Raw genomic sequence first — 18840 nt, forward strand, 5'->3', positions numbered from 1 at the left:
AATATCCTTTCTTCTAGGAATGCTGCTCCAGCAAGGTGTTCAGGAGAGCTTCTTTGGAGTTTTAAACGTAGGAGATAAGGTACTGGGGGAAGTGAAGCTGAGAGGACGATCATGAACCGTGCCTGGATAGCTCAAATGGAAAGTGAATTGCCGGGGTAACGCAAGGTTCCAGTTTCGACTCCCGATGCCAATATGTTTGGAGGTCGATTTTTGAAGTTGGTCGTTCGCCCTGTAACGTTTCCTGACACTGAGCGCTGACCAATTACAGGGATCAGTGAAAAAAATCTCCGTGCTAAGGGAGTGTGTATGCAACGTTTTATAATGGTCGTTTACCTGCTTGAGCATTGCACCAATAACGTCAACTGGAACGTCATTAAAAATACATTAAGGTCGTTCACCTTTAGACGCAACGTATCCAGATAAGTGGTATCCCAAGTAACGAAACCTCCTAACGTGGAAACCACTTTAATGATGAATAAAACGAAGAATTTTTTAAACGCTGGTTAGAACGTGGTGCCAAGTATATATTGGAATTCAATAAGCTTTATAAAAGAGTCTGTTCTTATTTTACTCCCAGATATTATGCTTGTCCTTGGGAGAGTGGGATATTTAATAGTGCTGCAGATGTGTCAGTATGTAATAAGGAAGACAGACTGTTGGAGATCAACATCCCATGGACACTGCAGTAATTGGTAACAGCTCTGATTCGACAACGGTGGAAAAATGGGCGCTGTCAAAATAAAGATGACCTTTTGAATGTACGTCACTAGTACTCCATGTCAAACTATGGTACAGTTAGTGAAAGCCACCAGACATTATCATAGTCTAACGGATTGTAGATTACTTTTGTATGAGTGCAAGGTGAAATGTTCTTATCCTGACGGGGTTGTCTTTCAGTGTAGTCCCTGTTCAGGCCAGCGCACTTATTCCAACGTTGTTGCAGCAAGTTAGCTTATTATCCCTGAAGAGCGTTTTTAAAAGGTCTGCAGAACACGAATCTATGACTGCCATAACCAAATCTCATTTTTTTTATCTTTTCGCTTCCAGGCATATTATCATGAGTTTCTTCATTAATTTTTCTCTCTAAGACTTGCATAATATTCAGAATTAATTACACTGCTCTTTTCAAGGTATCGATTAACACAGAAAGAAACTGGCGCACAAAGTTAGATGAATAATTCTTAAATTAGATTTAACTTCTTCTTCCTTTCTGGCCTTATTCTGCGTCTTCACGGCGTCGGCATGTTATTTTAGATTTGGCAGTGTTAGTGGCTGAGGGTGGTCGGACGGCCTTCCCTCCCACCAGGAAGGAATTTGTGTACACCATCTGTCTGCGCCTAGTTTTACCCATGTGAAAATGTGCGAACGTTTTCTAAACGTTTCTGATTCGTGTAACTAAGACGGCCTGGTATTCACCTAGTGGGATGTGGGAAACCACCTAAAAACCACGTCCAGGCTGGTCGGCACGCCGGCCCTCCTCTTTTATCCGCCTGGCAGATTCGAACCAGGGCCGGCGCTTCTCCCCGAATCCCGGAAGCGCCCCGCTAACGCACGCAGCTATCCCAGAGTACCTTAAATTAAACTGAGGCGAGGAAAGTAATGGGACAGCGTTATACACGTATACAGATGGCGGTAGTATCGCGTACACAAGGTATAAAAGGCAGTGCGTCGGCACAGCTCTCATTTGTGCCCAGGTGATTATGTGAAAACGTTCCCGATGTGAGTTCCGCTGCACGACGGGAATTAACAGACTTTGAACGCGGAATGGTAGTTGGAGCTAGAAGCATGTGACATTTCATTTTGGAAGTCGTTAGGGAGTTCAGTATTCTGTGAGCCTCAGTGTCAAGAATGTGCCGAGAAAACTATATTTCAGGCATTATGTCTCACAACGGACAACGCAGTGGCCGACGGCCTTCTTATAACGACAGAAAGCAGCGGCCTTTCCGTAGACTTGTCAGCGCTAATAGGCAAACAACACTGCGAGAAATAACCGCAGAAAACAATGAGTGACGTACGACGAACGTATCCATTAGGAGAGTGCGGCTAAATTTGGCGTTAACGGGCTATGCCAGCCTACGCGAGTGCCTTTGCTAACAGCACATCGCCTGCAGCGCCTCTCTTGGGCTCGTAACCATATCGGTTGGATCCTTGACGACTGGAATACTGTGCCCTGGACGGATGAATTCCGATTTCAGTTAGTTAAGAGTTGATGGTAGTGTTCGAGTGCGGCGCAGGCCTCAGTAAGCCATGGATCCAAATTGTAAACAAGGCACTGTGCGATCTGGTGGTGGCTCCATAATGGTATGAGCTGTGTTTACGTGGAACGGACTGGTTCCTGTGGATGTTCAACTACTTGGAGACTATTTCCAGTCATTCATGGTCATCAAGTTCCCAAATAACGATGGAATTTTTATGGATGAAAATGCGCCACGTCACCGAGCCACAGGTGTTTGCGCTTGGTTTGAACAACATTCTGGACAATCCGAGCTAATGATTTGGTCAACCAGATCGCAAGACAAGAACCACGCAGAACATTTATAGGGCATAATCGACAGGTCAGTTCGTACAAAAAATCCTGCACCAGCTACATTTTGCGCCATTGTGGACGGCTATTGACGCATCATGGCTCTATATTTTTGCGAGACACTTCCCAATATTTGTTGAGTCCCTGCCACGTCGATTTGCTGCAACATGCCGGCAAGAGAAGATCCGACACAATAGTAGGAGGTATCCCTTGACTTTTGTCACCTCAGTGTAGTCCAAACATTGCTTAGAAATTCTCGATCAAAGCTGTTTTCCGTCAGATTTCAATAAATACGGAACATATGTACCACAAGGTATCCCGTTTATTATTTCGTTCTTGATGTAAAAGTAGCAGTACTGATTTATTCAGAAATGTCTATGTCTTTATGTACTTAGTGTTTTGGTGGGGTCTTCAGTCCAAAGACTGGTTTGATATAGCTCTCTCCTGTGTGAGCCTCTTGATAACTTCACTACTACCGCAACCTATAACCGGTAGAACTTGTTTGTTGTAGTCAAACCTTGGTCTCCTTTTATAATTTCCACTCGACAAACTTCCCTGCAAGGCTAAACTGACTACTCCTTCTTGCCTTAGGATGTGTCCTATCAACAGACGCCCTCATTTAGCCAAGTTGTGCCATACATTTCTTACTCCCCTATTCGATTCGGTACCTTCTCATTAGTTATCCAATCTTCCCACCTAATTTTCACAATTCTTCTGTACTACCACATTTAAAAAGCTTCTATTCTCTTCTTGTTTGAACTATTCAGCATTCACGTTTCACTCACTTATAAGGCTAAACTCCAATCAGATCCCTTCATAAAAGATTTCGTAACACTGAAATTCACATTCGGTGCTAAAATACTCGTATTTCTAATTTTTGGAAACGATTTTCTTGCAATTGCACGTCTGCATTTTACATTCTTCCTTCCTAAAAAATCGGCAGTTATTTTGCTATCCGAATAACAAAACTCATCTACTACTTTTTGTGTCGTATTTTCTAGTCAAATCCTCAAATCGCCTGATTTAAGTCGACAACATTGCATTAGTTTTATATTAATTTTCTTGATATTCATGTTACAACCTCTTCTGGGAACACTATTCATTCTGTTGAATTGATCGTCGAAGGGCTATGCCAGGGCCGGCCAAACGCTGCACAGTGTGCAGACGTGCGGAAGTGCTGCACATGTGCGCACGTGTGCGACAGCGACATCTGTTATTAGACATGTGTTCTAAATGAACGGCGGCGGTTCCACCTCCCTGTTTATGTGGTACTAGCAAGAGCGTGTTTGTGAAACATTTTTCTCGGTGATGAAAATGAATAAATCAAGGTTTCGATCGAGCAAAAGTGATGAAAATCTTCGCAACTGCTTGCGTTTGTCAATGAGCCGTGCTTTTGCGCACGATTTTAACTATATATGACCAGTGATAAACGTGTTCGGATTTATTCCTTTCATAATTAAAAATTATTGTTAACTAATTGTGCATTATTGCCTCATTCTGCTCCATGTTACATTATAATCAGGAAAATTGGTCATTAAACCAATTGTTCCAATGTATTCTTACAACATAACATTCATCTAATTGTCGGTTATTATGCAGATTTCAGACGGAACTGATTAAAGATATAACAATAATGGTACTGAAATAACAGGTCATCATCGAGAGGTCTGCGGTTATCATTCTGTTCAGAGATAAAAAAAAAAAAGTTTCAAATGGCTCTGAGCACTATGGGACTCAACTGCTGTGGTTATTAGTCCCCTAGAACTTAAAACTACTCAAACCTAACAAACCTAAGGACATCACACACATCCATGCCTGAGGCAGGACTCGAACCTGCGACCGTAGCAGTCGCACGGTTCCGGACTTCGTGCCTAGAACCGCGAGACCACCGTGGCCGGCCTCAGAGATCAGTGAGACAGAAATTATGTGGGTGTAACTCAAGGCACCGAGAATTAATTATAGGAGACCTTGCATTAGTTTAATGTTATTTGAAATCATGAATAATGTTCGCTGGAAGACGCTAAGTGCTCTCTTTTTTAAATACTAGATCAAAAACATTACACGTATTTACGTGCCGTCAGTCAAACTGCCTTAATAAAAACCCACGGTTGTTAACTGTATTGCTTGTCTTACTGGGTTAAACTGTTAACATAAAAGTAGACGTGTCAATGAGAGTGACAGTAATGTTTAATACGCTAAATACCTTCCCACGGTTGGCTTGCAAGCTGTGGAAAGAGCACTAGAATTCGCCGGTACAGAGTATCCCAGCAAGTGGATAAAGCGACATCTGTGCGTAGAAACATGCACCACATGAACGCTGACGGCTGCGGCGTGCACGCTGTGACCCGGAAGTTGCACATGTGCAGGAGCACCGCACGCGTGCAGAATTTCTGGCCGGCCCTGGCCTCTGCCATCCGTGACAGAATTATAATGTGATAGGTAAACCTCAAAGTTTCTGTCCTTTCTTTCTGACATTTAATTCACTTCACAAACTTCTCCCTGGCTTTCGTTACCGAGTGCTCTGTGTACAGAATGAATAACGTCGGTAGCAGACTACAACTGTATCTCACACCCCGCTCAGTTGCTGCTTCCCTTTCATATTCTTCAACTCTTACAGCTGCAGTCAGATTTTTGTAGCAGTTAGGTATGTCATCCACAATTCCTGCCTCCAAATTGATGCTACGATACTAAAGCGAACCTGATGCCTCCTTGTTTGGAGGACTGCTCGAGGATTTGCATCTATCTAAATGCAGTTACGTGGTGGCTTATTCTCCCTTTACGTGTGAATCCCGCCCTACCCTTAAGTCAAATACACACATCAATAAAAGTTTTGCATACCCCGGTTCTCTGAACTCCTGAAGATGTTGACTGTGGATATTGTATCACAGACACAGTCCCTTTGACTGTTCAGAGTTGTCACTAAACCCACCTAAAGATATAAACAACCAAGCAAGAACAGCACCTATTAGACGGAGGGGCTACGATGGCCGATCAGTTCTAGTCATTCCACCAGGAAGGAGGTAGACGGCTCGTGTTGTCTGTAGTTCAATCGTGCCTAGACTGTCAATGCTCCGGTTCGGTCGCATCCGCAATGTTACTTTGTGCCAGACGTCTTGCAGTGAACCAAGGCCATCTACTACTGCAGTGGACGACCGCTTCCTACTATGCTGAATAATGCTTTTCGTGCAGCCACAGAACGTCCTGTTACAACTCAAACTGTGCGCAATAGGCTGCATGGTGCGCAACTTCACTCCCGACGTCCATGGCGAGGTCCATCTTTGCGACCACGACACAATGCAGCGCGGTACAGATGGTCCCAACAACATGCCGAATGGACCGCTCAGAATTGACACCAAGTTCTCTTGACCGATGAGTGTCGGAGACGTGTTTGGAGGCAACCCGGTCAGACTGAACGCGTTAGACACACTGTCCAGCGAGTGCAGCAAAGTAGAGGTTTCCTGCTGTTTTGGGGTGGCATTATGTGGGGCAGACGTACGCCCCTGGTATTCATGGAAGGCGCTGTAATGGCTGTACGATGCGTGAATACCATCATACGACCGATAGTGCAACCATATCGGCAGCATATTGGTGAGGCATTCGCGCCCCCATCATGCAAATTTTGTGAATGACTTCCTTCATGAAAATGACATCGCTCGACTAGAGTGGCCAGCATGTTCTCCAGACATGAACCCTATCGAAGATGCCTAGGATAGATTGAAAAGGGCTGTTTATGGACGACGTGACCCACAAACCACTCAGAAGGATCTACGCCGAATCGCCGTTGAGGACCAACAGTCCTTGATGAACTTGTGGATAGTATGCCACGAGGAATACAGGCACGCAACACCGCAAGTGTACGCGCTACTGGGTATTAGAGGTACTGGTGTGTACAGCAATCTGGACCACCACCTCCGAAGGTCTCTCTGTATGGTGGTACAACATGCAATGTGTGATTTTCATGAGCAATAAAAAGGGCAGAAGTGATGTTTATATTGACCTCTATTCCAGTTTTCTGTACAGGTGCCTAAACTCTCGTAACCGAGGTGGTGTAAAACTTTTTTTGATGTGTGTACAAGTTGTGAACTATCGATCTTCAACACTCCCTCTTAGAATTCATTGGCAGAATTTTAGTCTGGCATGGTAGTCTTGTGGCTTGCGAGATTTCACGCGTCCACTGTCCTGGTTGCTAGCGATCCTACGCCTGCAACTCGCCGGAATGATGTTCGAACATTTTTTTTTCTCATGTGGAATGCGGCACGTTCAGCGTACTTATCATGTGCCTGTCGATTAACGCCGTTGGGAAAACCAGAGCAGATGTCTGCAGTTCCTCGCATGGGCAAATAAGGTTCTGCTTAAATCTTCACGTAGTTTACACTCCACGAAATCACCAATCTTATTCTGATCCAGAACAACGTTGAAACAATAAGTACTGAATGACTGATGTCGAACGTAGCCGTAAGTGCTGTGTCTGACAACAGAATCACGGTCAAAGGGAAGGGAGCTTAGGTTTTAACATCCTGTCGACGTCGAGGTCGTCAGAGACCGAAGCAAGCTCGGATTAGGGAAAGAAATCGGCAGCTCTCTTTCAAAGCAACCGTCGCAGCTGTTGCCTTAAGGGAAATCATAGGAAACCAGAATCTGTGTGATCGGACAAGAATTTGAACAGCCGTCCTCCCAAATACCAGCCCAGTGCGTTGCCGTTGGGTTATCTCGCTCGGTATTAGAGGTCAAAGCAGAGAGAAACACAATCGATAATAAATGGATAAAAAGGTACTGACTCTGTTAAGTTTACTACTTAGTATGTACTGGAACAGAGTGTCCCTACTGCTCATTTTTGCCATCATTCGAAGGCACGTACATACACACATAGATTTATAATTGGAATTTATAATTGGAATTATTGTGACCCTCTGCTGCTACATGATAATGTCTCGGATTGATTCCTTAAGCTTCTAAGGTAACAATATTGCATTTAGTGCTAAACTTTTGTTTAATATAGTTGGGCTGTTTTAGGCATTTCTCCATTATCCACGAAACGACTGGTCGCCAGATTCTGTTGGACTAACAAACAGAGTTCCCCATATACGATTATGATGAGCTAGAATAGCATGACCGTCAGTTAATTCAAGGCTAACTGCCTCATTATTATCAGTCGTAGTAATTCTGAAGTCACATACGTTGACAGTAAAATTGTGTTCTGTGTATCACGCTGACCCAATCGCTAATATAAGTGACACTAAATCAATAAGAAGTGACTAATGAACGTCAACAGGAAGACAGCGTGGACCACTGACTACCGACGCAAGTAGAATTACCCGTATCTCAGCAAATACTTATTTCTGGGCGTCTGTTTATATTATTATCTACCTTTTACCGGTGCCATCACCTTTAAGAAAATGAAGCATCCTACTTTTTAAAAAAGGAAAAGACGCACCATGTGCGACATACAGTGTGAAAGTAAAACAAAACAACCACGCAAATCTAATAGCGTGAAAAGCAAATATCAGGAGATAGAGTTTAACGTCTCGTCGCTGGCGTACTCACGGGAAACCATCCCGTCATTCATCCAAAGTGTCTGGAAGACAACGGAATCCTAAGTGGGAATTTGGCCATCTGAGAATTTGTACCCCCGCCCCCCTATCACACATATTGGTAGGCCGTACTTACCCCGTCGTAGCTCTTGCCAGGTGCGGCCGCATTGCTAGGTACCACGGATCGGAGTCTGGTGTCTGCGCATGCTGCCCAAGAGCTCACCGTAAGCGAGCGCCTGTCATCTCTATGGTTACTTCCCTCTTCTGTTGTCCCTGTCGGTGCGTGCATTAATCGTAATTTAACAAAGAGAAAGCAGAATTCCTTATACAGCGGGTGGCGCTAGCAACGAAAATATCTGGAAGCTGCATTCCGCTAGGCTTCCCGCAAAAATTTTGCGAAAATAAAAAAAAAATCGTCATTAATCCACGATAATACAGCAGCATTTTTTCATAATGTCCTGTTTGTGTTGATGTCCTTTACCTGTTCGTTTTAACACATAATTAACATTCCTGACTACAAAATTAATATGAAGGACCTCGGCCGATCTCTGCTGACGGTATAGACGCAATTGTTCTACAAAATAACAAGTTTACTGCATTTTCAATACATTATAACATTAACAATGTAACACTATCTTTTCAGTGGTGATCGACCGATATCATTCTCACATAATATTTCACAGAAGTTTAATATGTTGGCGGCAAAACTCCTGTCGCTCTGGGTACTGTGTCCGCGGTAGCTACACTTCATTTCATGACAACTGAATACCTCATCCTCCAGTAGGTCAGACTGTATACTCTGCTTCGGCGCTGGTGTCTGCTTCCGTGGGAAACTCGTTTACTACGGGTAAACACAGCCCTGTTCATTAATGCTTACTAAAATTTTCCATCGTATGTACGTATTTTATCTCAGTAAGCTCAGCAACAAATGGGTAGAAAGCGTGACACATATCACGCTTTTTCTGAAGGATTCGCGCCTGGGAGTGTCTTAACCACTACTCCATTGTGCAAAGCTCATACTAGTTTCCCTACATACAACAACCAAAATGGCAGAAAACGTGTATTACTCACACTAATTAATATTATGATGTTATGGTTAACTACAGAGGAACCGCATTTGTTCAAATGATTTTCTCAGTCAGATCTATAGAAGTATGTCCACTAGCAAGTAACTTACGCAAGTAACGTGTGGAAGCACTTACTGAGGTGTTCACATTAGAACAAAAACTCGCGTAAGTTTACTTCTACATGTTTGCCTTCTTCAATTTAGTCGTAATGTAAACTGCTCTGGAGCGTAAATAGTGTATACTATCTCGCAGTTTGTTGTGTGGAATTCATTTTGTGTATTAGATGTCGGTTTAAAGTCTGGATGGCAAATTATCTGGCAGAAGTCAAATCGTTCGCACCCTGTGTATCGTGTAGGAACGCAAAGAATCCATTTGTGAAGCGGATAGCTACAAGACATCAAGAATACATCATTAGCCATTAAAACTGCAGTATAATGAAGACGGCTTGCAACAAACATGAAATTGGCATCTACATCTACATCTACATGGATATCTGCAAATCACATTTAAGTGCCTGGCAGAGGGTTCGTCGAACCACCTTCACAATTCTCTGTTATTCCCATCTCGTACAGCGCGTATAGCATATAGAACGAACACCTGTTTCTTTCCGTACGAGCTCTGATTTCCCTTATTTTATCGTGGCGATCGTTTCTCCCTACGTAAGTCGGTGTCAGCAAAATATTTTCACATTCAGAGGAGAAAGTTGGTGATTGGCATTTGGTGAGAAGATTTCGTCGCAACGAAAAACGCCTTTCTTTTAATGATGCCCAGCCCAAATCCTGTATCATTTCTGTGACACACTCTCCCATATTTCGCGATAATACAAAACGCACTACCCTTCTTTGAACTTTTTCGATTTGCTCTGCCAGTACTATGTGGAAAGGGTCTCACACCGCGCAGCAGTATTCTAAAAAGGACGGACAAGCGTAGTGTAGGCAGTCTCCTTAGTAGATCTGTTACATTTGCTAAGTGTCCTGCCAATAAAACGCAGTCTTTGGTTAGCCTTCCCCCACAACATTTTCCCTATGTTCCTTCAAATTTAAGTTGTTCATAATTGTAATTCCTAGGTATTTAGTTGAATTCGCGGCCTTTAGATTTGACTGATTTATCGTGTAAACGACGTTTAATGAAATACTTTTAGCACTTATGTGAATGATCTCACACTTTTCGTTATTTAGGGTCAACTGTCAATTTTTGCACCATTCAGATATCTTTTCTAAATAATTTTGCAATTTGTTTTGATCTTTTTATGACTTTATTAGTCGAAAAATGACAGTTTCATCTGTAAACAACCTAAGACGGCTTCTCAGATTGTCTCCCAAATCGTTTAAATAGATAGGGAACAGCAAAGGGCCTGTAACACTACCTTGGAGAACGCCAGAAGTCACTTATGTTTTACTCGATGACTTTCCGTCAATTACTACGAATGCGACATCTCTGACAGGAAGTCAAAAATCCAGTCACATATCTGAGACGATATTCCATAAGCAGGCAATTTCACTACAAGCCTCTTGTGTGGTACAGTGTCAAAAGCCTTCCGTAAATACAAAAATACGGAATCGATCTGAAATTCCGTGCCAATAGCACTTAACAGTGCTAGTTGTGTTATCACAAGGACCATGTTTTCTAAACCTATGTTGACTGTTTGTCAATAGACCGTATTCTTCGATGTAATTCACTATGTTCGAACACAATTATTGTTCCAGAATCCTGCTGCATTTCGACGTTAATGATACGAGCCTGTAAATAAGTGGATTACTCCTACAACCTCTCTTGAATATTGGCGTGACCTGTGCAAGTTTCCAGTCTTTGGGTACGGATCTTTCCTCGACCGAACGGTTGTATTTGATTGTTAAGTATGGAGCTAATGCATCAGCATAATCCGAAAGGAACCTAATTGGTATACAGTCTGGACCAGAAGACTTGTTTTTATTAAGTGGTTTCAGTTGTCTCACTACTCGGAGGATATCTACTTCTAAGTTACTCATGTTGGCAACTGTTCTTGATTCTAATTCTGGAATATTTACTTCGTCTTTATTTGTGAAGGCATTTCGGAAGGCTGTGTTTAGTAACTCTGCTTTGGCAGCACTGTCTTCGATAGTATCTTCATTGCTAACGCACAGAGAAGTCATTGATTGTTTCTTACCGTTAACATACTTTACGTACGACCAGAATCTCTTTGGATTTTCTGCCAGGTTTCGAGACAAAGTTTCGTTGTGGAAATTGTTATAAGCATCTCTCATTGAAGTCCGCGCTAAATCCCGAGCTCTGTAAAAGATCGCCAATCCTGGGAATTTTGAGTCGGTTTAAATTTGGCATGTTTGTTTCGTTGTTTCTGCAACAGTGTTCTGACCCGTTTTGTGTACCAAGGAGGGTCAGCTCCGTCGTTTGTTAATTTATTTGGCATAAATATTTCAATTGCTGACGATTCTGTTTCTTTGAATTCAAGCCACATCTGGTCTACACTTATATTATTAATATGCAAGGAGTGGAGACTGTCTCTCAAGAAGGCGTCAAGTGAATTTTTATCTGCTTTTTTGAGTAGGTATATTTTTCGTTTATTTTTGGAGGATTTGTGGGTTACAATATTCAATCTCGCTACGACAGCCCTGTGTTCACTAATCCTTGTATCCGTTTTGATGCTCGTAATTAACTCAGGATTATTTGTTGCTAAGAGGTCAAGTGTGTTTCCACAACCGTTTACTATTCGCGTGGGCTCATGAACTAAGCAATATTTGTGCAATATACGGGTTGTCTTGCTCTATGCAGTGGTTTCTACGATACGAGGATAAATATTGAACAGAACTGAAAACCCACCCTTATCGTTTTTTTCCCTTTGTTAGCAAGAACGTTTCTATGTACTGAGCTTTGAGTACGGAAATTCATATTTGTTGCGTGGAGCGGCAAGGATGGAAGGAACGAACATCACTTCTTGCAAAATAAAAATAAAAACTATTGAGAAAGCATGTTTATGAATCAGCAAACATCTAATGCTACTATCTATAAAAAACTTAAAACACGATATAATTTCAAATTTATTCTGCTGTTTGGCTGGTAATAACGAAGAATATACAGTGAGTGTGAGGAATGGAAAGCGTTTTTAGGGTTTACCGTTCACTCGGCGAGGGCGTTACTATCGACGAAACACTGGTCACATATTCTAGGATAGGCAGAGAAATTGACCAATGGCTCCTGAAGGAACTGAAATACGGGAGGGATCGTTTATGATTCAGAGAACGACAAATCATGATGAACGGATGAATACGCTTGTTTGTTCGGCGCTTTATTTATCGTGTGCAAGGCCAGGATTTATCATTGCTCCGCCACTTTTTCTATGCAATACTGAATGGAAAGAGACGGAATGACGCTTACAAATTCATGGCAGAATTTAATCCTGTTTTGTTCGAACCAGTTGTCAGCTATAAGCAACGGCGTTGTGCCCGTTGCTGGGTTGTATTCCCTGTTGTTTACTTGCAGAACAATGCCTACTGTCTCCGATGCCTTTCATCGATGAGATATGACGGCTCAAGATAGCGTCTGGTATTTATATCATTAATTACATAACTTACTGTTGCCTAGGACTGCGTTTGAAGACTGACAGATAAGAATTTACGTAACTGTGATAAACTGTATGAACGGAGTGACCTTGTGGCCTGGTGCCCGCGTTAACTTGACCGTTGCTGTAGCTACGCTGGCGGCCGTGAAAATTGCAATGCCAAAAAGGATAACAATTAATGAAATTTCCAGAATGAAATTTTCGCTCTTTAGCGGAGTGTGCGCTGATGTGAAACTTCCTGGCAGATTAAAACTGTGTGCCGGGCTGAGACTAGCGGGCAATTGCTCGAACGTCATTTTTTTTTTCCATGTTGTTTGTTCTTGTTCTCGGCGTTTGGTCTGGGCGGAAGTCTATTATAGAGGAGAGACAGAACTCTGGCCGAACATGATGAGCTACCGCGCTGGCAAGACTAGTGTGGGAAGTTTCGCAGGAGAACTTCTGTGAAATTTGGAAGGTATGAGACAAGGCATTGACCGAAGTAAAGCAGCGGGGACGACGGATCGTGAGTCGTGCTTGGGTAGCTCAGTCGGTAGAACACACGAAATTTTACTTACTGTATATACAGGATGGCCAAAAACAGTCTGCAAAGCGTGTAGGGTGTTGCATGGTGGGTTGTTCTGAAAAGTAATTGTTAAGAAATAAGTTCAATACGTTGCGCCATTCCCGAGTTAATTGGCATTGAAGTTAGCCATTCAGGTCGGCGCGCGAGCTGCAATGATAGTATCAATTGTTCTCATAGCGCAGAATGAGCGCACGAGACTGCTCAGCCTTTGGCTCGGGTTTGATCCACACTACTTTCCAATGTTCAGTTTTTATATCACTCTCTTGTTCGGTTTTAGGAAACCAAGCGAAGAAGTAGTTTGGCGACAATGTCTCTGACGAGCCGCTTGAATTTGCGCGCGCAGCAGACTGACTGGTTAACTTCAATGTTAATCAGTTTTGAAACGGCGCAACATATAGTTTTTTTTCTTAACAATCATTTCTCAGTACGACCTATCGTGCAACTCCCATACTCTTTGTGACCACCCTGAATACTGTATGGCGGGGAAAAAATCGTTAAATGTGTATGTGATTTAGGATTGTAAAGAGTGCAAAATTTAGTAAGCAGAGCTGCCACTTCTATGCATCGAATCAAACTGGGCTTGAGTGACAGACATGGGTACGCCATTCCGCGCTGCCTGAATTCTGTATCAGAGCTTATCACTTGAGGTGGAAGGCGAGCAGTGGTATATCAGTCTCTAGGCAACCCATGGTCAGATGTTCTCACCGAGCGAGGTGGCGCAATGGTTAGCACACTGGACTCGGATGCGGGAGGACGGTGGTTCAAATCCACGTCCCGCCATCCTGATTTAGATTTTCCGTGATTTCCCTAAATCGCTTCAGGCAAATGCCGAGATCGTTCCTTTGAAAGGGCACGGCCGACTTCCTTTCCCATCCTTGCCTAATCCGATGGGACCAATGACCTCGCCGTTTGGTCCCCTCCCCCAAATCAGTCAACCGATCAATGAGATGTTCTCAGTGATCTGGAGATAGTGCAGGGCAGCGCAAGAGTCGAATACCATATATATCGAGGGAAGCCAGAACAGCATGGGCAACATGTATTCCTGCATTATGTTGTTGAAAGATAACTTCACGGAAACCTCGAAAACAGGGCACAGCCACAGGCCTTAACCTTAACTCGCCAGAAACGTAACGCTGCCATCCATATTAGTTGCTACGCAAACCAGACTGATGTGCTGAGCCCATTCTCCTCAAGCCTGCTTAAATGAATACGTCCATTATGTTAATGTACGCAGAACGGACACTCGTTGCAAGAGATGACAAGATGCCGCTGCTGTACTCAGCGTTGTCGTTGGCATGCCTCTCTCTGCTGTTGCATAAAGAGCAGCTGCAACAGTGGTAGCCGTGCTGACAGTCTGTGGTGTACCAAACGTTGTTGCACTTTCTGTATGGATACTTGCCTGCTGCAAACAAACCACTGTCCTGTCTCAAGGTAATGCAACACTTTTTTCTCTGCCAATTTTGGTTGAAAAAACGCGGAATTTGTTATGGGACATGATGGAATATTCGCGTTTAAGCCCCTATAGTTTCATGAAGTTCCGCTGGTTGGTGACCCTCTACATAGTCTTTAAAATATTGTCGGTAACGGAGATGCTGTTCCAAGCAGAGAACTGTCATTGAGTTGCTTTTGGTGGAAAACCAGAGCATCGCAGATAACTGTAGACGCTTACAGAATGCCTACGGAGACCTTGAGCTACTGAAAGCCTCCACAGCCACAATGGGAGGCTGGCTCGTTACATGAAATAAAACTATGGATTAATTATGTATGATGTGGAGGTGACATAGGATGGCGAATTCCTCCTGGCAGGAATGGAAGGAGGGGCGATTTGCAGCAGTAGTCTCCTTAATAATGCAGAGTTTATTAGGGTGGCCAATAGCCTGCCCATTGTTGTTCCATCTCTGAGTAAGAAGACTTATTTGCATCTGCAAATCTGCATGTGGGATTGTCAAAGAGGAAGTTGGGAGTGAAATCGCTTCTCGAGCTAAATAGTGAGGCTGTTGATTCCCTGGGACATCCAGATGACTCGGAGCCCACAAATATTATTTTGATGCCACATACAAGTGTGACCCAGTATACTCTTTTCCAAACTCTCCAACGGGGTTTAACAAATTTGGCACATTTGTACAACAAATGTATGGTAAATTTATGTAACTCTACAACATCATCTGAGTATTGTAACTGCATGTGGTGTGCTTACTCTGTGTTGTTGTTAGAAAAACAATATTGTAGGCTTGTGGAGAATTTATGTGGATGTAGAAAATAGCTGATGTTGCAGGGTGATAAGAGTAACATCCATCATTGGAGTGGAGACTGCACAGGGAATCACTAAAAATTGAAGTGCAGTTGAGGGAGATATGTTTAAGTAGGGCAGTGTTAGTGGCCATCAGCTCTGCCATTAAAATATTAAACGTTCCCGTTTTTTCTTACCAGTACAAGACATAAAAGCATATTCATGGTTGATTCCCTTTGTATGCAGAAATAACTTGCTAAGTTGGATGACTAAGAAATACATGGATAGTGATTGCACAAATAAGCAAGAGTTGGCCCCACCAAAACTGAAGAGGGAATATCACCACATTGGCAAGAAGACTGTCTTCATGATAATGGACTGGGACCAACAATTTCAAGGCTGAAGGTGCCACTGAACCCTAACATGGCAGCTATAGCCCAATCAAGATGAGACTAGTGCCCAGTAAATACAGAGCAGAGTAGCGCGATCTGCACCCCAAGAGATGTGGACAAGGAATCAGGGAGCATTAAGCTTTCACATGAAACTAGTTTTTAGATGGTGAATACAGGCAACCAAAACAACTTTTTGTCAAAGAGGAGTCCCAAAACTTGGGATTGTGCAACAACATCCAAGCTCTGGGAATCCAAGCAGAGCTCTGGGTCAGGATGGACCATAGTGTGATGATAGATATGCATGACTCGCATTTTCGTGGCACAGAGATGGAAGACATGGAGGAAGGGTGCAAGTGTAGGATCTTCAAATGGTGCCTTGGAGGTGGTGTTCAACCAAGACTACAGATGGGGAACCATACCAAACAGAAAAGTCATCGACATACGTTCATCCAACAGAGAGATCTCTAGCCCATTGATGGCGATAGAGTGTATCAATCAGCAGGGAGCCCTGCAGGATGCCATGCTCTTGTGCCCATGGGGAGCTGTGCGATGTACCAACTGCAACCGAAAACAACAGTGGGATAAAAACTTTCAAACAAAAATCATAGGAAGCCTTGAAAGTCTGTCATGGAGGGTAAGTAAAATGTGATGGTGCAAAATGGTCTCATATACATTTTGTAACTCAAAAAAGACTGCAGTGAAGTGTTGTCATGTAGAAAAAGTCTGTCAGATTGCTGTTTCCAACCTTATCGGGACTGGTTGTGGATTTTCCCTCATGGAAACTACACTGATAGGGAGACAAAAGGCCACGTGATTTGAGAAATCGGCAGGCTACCATCATTTCAAGCTGTTTGCAGAGCATGTTGGTGAGGCTAATTGTTTGGTGCCCATAGATGGATGCTGGGTTTCCAAGAGTCTGTTTTTGAGTCTCTTGTTGTGATGGGTGGAAAAACTGAACTTTTTGTGGTAGTATGAGGATACGGTAAGCTGTCCTCCCCATGACTTGCTTTTGCTAACTTTTTATACAGTTTCAGTGCTCTTAGGTGTCTAGCAGCAAAGTGATTGTTTAGACATTTTTAACAAACTGACCAACATGTACAGCTGTGGGCTTAAACTGATGCTACAAGCACTGCTACAGACCTCTGTGCCTAATGGACACTGTCCCAAAATTGATTCCAGAACATCCTAAAATAATAGTATCACACTTCATGTTATGCTGTTAGTCTCAAATTTCCTTAGTTAATTCAGAAAGTTGTTTTATGTGTTGGGTGAGATTCTGAGTGCTGCAGTGTGGCCTGTATAAATCACAGGATACTGAAACATCATAGGTATATATATTAGTTGGAGTGCTCATGGAGTATGCTGAAAAAAATAATAGTTCCACTTTCTGCCTCCAGGTGAAAATATGGTGCTATAAAGAGTCAGAATGTGATATGTTTCCTGTTATGATGTCAGTATGCTGTGTCATTTGTCAATGCACATTGATTTCTTTTGTGGAGTGACTGTTGGTGTAAAGAGTAAAGAAGGTAGAAGCTTTCCATATGAAATTGAGAAGAAAGACCATGCCCTGCTGGTAAGAGGCCCTATGTCAATAAATGGGCTAAGGAATATGATCAATAAATTTAAAGAAACAGTGGTGGCCCAGGAGGAGGGAGGAATCACATTCTCACGGCAGTTGTTAATGGAGTTGTGATAGCTATGGCTGATGGTGCAGCACATGCCTCAGATCCTAAAGCCAGTATTTGAGCTGTGTCATTGTCCCTCCCCTGACCAACACTTAAAAAGATTTTGCTGCTCATTTTATATTGGTAACTCTACAAGATTCAGAATGTGCACCAAATGAAGCCCCAGAGTACAACACCATAACTTTGTCCCTTTTTTGGTATGTATGAAAATGGATGGTATATGGCCACAGAATATTCTTTGGATGGATGAGGCATGGTGCCATGAATGCACAGAACTGTCAAATACAGTGTTCTACTCCACCACATGTTGTGCAGGAACACCCACTGCACTCAGCTTATATGATTATGAAGTGTGGCTTCAAAGCTCATTCATTCCTGGTCCACTTTTCTTCAAGAAGATGACACCTGTCAGGGCCTGTTCAGTGTACAATGACATCTGCACATCACAAGGACCACCTTATGCAGCATGTGATTGCAGCTTTACAAGAGAACAGATGTGTCCACACCACCACTTTCATGCAAAATGGGGTGACACCACAATTCACTTACCAGGTGAAAGATTTACTTCAAGAAACCTTCAGTAATGACCGCATCATCTTTAGGCAACTTCAGGATGTGTGGCCTTCCAGATCTCATGACAAGAATACATGTGACTTCTGGTTGTACGGATATGCGAAAGATCATATCTACCATGAATGAATCTTCCTGATATGGAGGACAGCAAACAATGAAATGTCACTCTGATTACAGTGGACATACTAAGAGCGACTGTTGAATGTGCTGCATTATGAATGCAGAATGTTGCTAAGTCAGGAGACCATATTGAACACATGTTGTAACTTGTGACCATATCCTAATAAGCATGCCAGAACCATCCTTACCATGTTTTCATAGTTTCTCCCCTTTTCCTGCACCCACACCACATTCTGATTACATACAATGCCATAGTTTCACATGGGCAGAAAGTGGATCTATTATTCTTTGTGCATACTCCTCGAGTACACCGACTAATGAACATACTTACCATGTTCCACTCTCCTGCAATGTATACAGCCTGCATTGCAGTGCTTGGAACACTATCAGTTTAATTACACCACCTGCCATCTGGTATTTCTACATAATGCCCTAAACGAGTGCACAATGGATTCCTTAAGACTTTATCTAACAATAAAAAAATGGAAAATTCAGAATGGAATAATGACAATATACTGAAAAGGATAGTTGCTACAGTGGACATGCTAAGAGTGACTGTTGAATGTGCTGCTATCTTCAATTCAGTTTCTCACAGGGGCA

At 42.9% G+C, this 18840-nt stretch overlaps 1 protein-coding gene across 2 annotated transcripts in view; it reads left to right on the forward strand.

The window, feature by feature from the left end:
• LOC126267263 (N-acetylneuraminate lyase-like) overlaps positions 1-18840 on the forward strand; it is a 70230-nt gene that overhangs the window by 29079 nt on the left and 22311 nt on the right. The window lies entirely within an intron of this gene.

This window comes from Schistocerca gregaria, chromosome 4 (assembly GCF_023897955.1).
Source record: "Schistocerca gregaria isolate iqSchGreg1 chromosome 4, iqSchGreg1.2, whole genome shotgun sequence".
In the NCBI taxonomy this organism is placed as follows: Eukaryota; Metazoa; Arthropoda; class Insecta; order Orthoptera; family Acrididae; genus Schistocerca; species Schistocerca gregaria.